The sequence below is a fragment of the Penaeus japonicus genome, unplaced genomic scaffold (genome assembly GCF_977035675.1).
Source record: "Penaeus japonicus unplaced genomic scaffold, GWHDUDI00000001_assembly GWHDUDI00000016, whole genome shotgun sequence".
In the NCBI taxonomy this organism is placed as follows: Eukaryota; Metazoa; Arthropoda; class Malacostraca; order Decapoda; family Penaeidae; genus Penaeus; species Penaeus japonicus.
In genome coordinates, this window is record NW_028234418.1 from 7,206,658 (window position 1) to 7,209,157 (window position 2,500).

Consider the following 2,500-nt stretch of genomic DNA (forward strand, 5'->3'; position numbering starts at 1 on the left):
AGTATTGTCATCATTGTTATTATTACTATCATCACTATTTTTATTGCTATTATCATTATCATTATTATTATTATCATAAGTATGATTATCAATTACCATGTTATTATCATCATCTATCACGGGCATTATCATTTACCATATCAACAATATATATCATTATCATTATCATTGTCATTATTGTTGTTATATCATTATTATTGTATATATGTATAGATAGATAGATAGAGATATATTATGTATGTGTTTGTGTATTATCATCAATTAACAGAAGGGCCGTTTCGAACCGCTGTGACTCTGCAAACATCTCTATCCTGCGCCATTCTGCGCACTTCCATAAACCCCTACCACCCAAGTTTCTTCTGATGTTGTCTCTGTACCTTGTCTTTAGTTTACTCTTGGTCTCTTACCGTAAACCGCTCCAAAATTATGTTTTCTTGGAATGCATCCAGCAAAGGGCATCTGCCTTCTGTTCATGGCTGTTAACAGTCTTTCATCGCATTTTTTTTATTTTTTTATTATCCATTTATTGATTTTTTTTCTTTTGTCCAGCTATCGCTTTTATTCTCTAGACGTCTGAATCTGTCAACACCCAGCATTCCGATCCACAGCTGGCAGTGCTATGAAAAAGAGTGTTCGAGTCTTTTCTTCGCTGTTATGGAAATGCCTTTCTCTTTCCAAACATTAGCCAGCGGTATCCTCGAACTTTTGGCTCTTCTTAGTCTTCTTACTTCCTTTGTATCGTCAAAGTCAGATGTTATCAGTGACCTGAGATAGATAAATTCATTTACATTCTCAGTTATTTCGTTGTTGTTTAATAATATATGTTCAGTCTCACTTGCAATTTCGACTTATACTGAATGCTAAGTTTTCATACCATTCAGTCGAAGTCCAAATTGGTTGTGGTTCTTCCATGACTCCGAGCAGTTAGTACTACATCATTAACAAGCCTAAGATTGGTGATTGTTTTTCCGCCTACCTGAACAGTACCCTCAAACTCGTCAAGAACTTTTCTCATAATCTGTTGAGGATGAATATTAAATAAATGCGATGATAGAATGCAGCCTTGTCTTACACCTTGCTTGACCTTGAACCATTTTGTTAGTTGTTATTACCGTAGCTTCTTGGTTGGTGTACAAGTTTCTGATAAGCGCAATCATATGGTCAGCAAAGTCCATTTCTTTCATTATTCTCCACAGTAAATCATGAGAGATCGTGTCGAAAGCTCTATCATAATCGATATAACAAAGGTAGATGTTATTGTTAAACTCTCTGTCTTTTTCAATAACCATTTTGAGGTTTAAGATCTGATCTCTTGTACTTTTACTTTTAGTCTAAAACTGCTTGAGTCTCGTTGATTTCTCCCTCGAGCTTCCTTTTCATTCTGTCAGTGATGCTTTTGAGAAGGATTTTGCAGCAGTGACTGATTCGTGCTATTGTCCTATTATTGCTGCAATGCTGTGCGGTAACTGATTTAGGTATCGTAACAAAGATTGATTTTACCCAGACTTCAGGCCACTCTTGCTTTGCCCATATATAGTAGTGCTATATTTATGAAAACGATTTGTGACATTGCCTACTTTTTTATCCGTTCTGCCGCAATTTCATCGAAACCAGGAATTTGGGGAGTCCGTTTTTGTTTCACTCACTTCCGAAAGTAAAGGTGGTAGTTCTTATTCAAAACTATCATAATTTTCTTCATAAATTGCAGGTTGATCGTCTGTTGTAATGTTTTCACTCTTTTTGTATAGCTTCCAGCAATATTGCTCCCATCTTTCTTTTACTTCTCCACCTTCACTGAGATTGCTCCTATTTTCGTCTTTTCCTGTGTCAAAAGTTGGTTAAATTTGTTGGTTGAAGATCTTACACTTTGGTAAAATTCCTTTAGTGAGCTAGCTATTGCATTTTTCCAATACGTTGACATTGCTGACTTATATGGTTTTCTTTGTATTTTTCTGTAGCATTCTGTATGATATACTTGTTAGCATCTACTTGGTTATGGATTCCTTTGAACTTAATTTCTCTTAGTTATACTTCTTCAGGTGTTTCTTTCGAAATCCATCTCTTGCTTCTTTTTCTTCGCTTGTTGATTACGTTTTTCCCCAGTCTCATTTAGTACTTTCCTGGCTGCTTTCCATAATTCATTTAGGGCTGTATCTTCATCAGGGCATTCTAGCAGTACTCCAAACTGATTGAATGTTTTAATTTTGAATTCGGTTCCAACTGTTGAGTAGTCGTACTTTACTGGGAATTGGGATTTCTTCGATACCATGAGTTGTATTTGAATGTCCATTACCAACAGTTCATGGTCATCCTGATATTCAGTCTTGTTCTGGTATTTTGAAAATTTCCCTTCCATTGTTTTTGTTTACCATTAAGTAATCAATCTGGTTTATATATTTTTTATTTGGTTTTATGTTTAAGATTACACACACATACATGCACACACACACACACACACACACACACACACACACACACACCCACACACCCACACACCCAC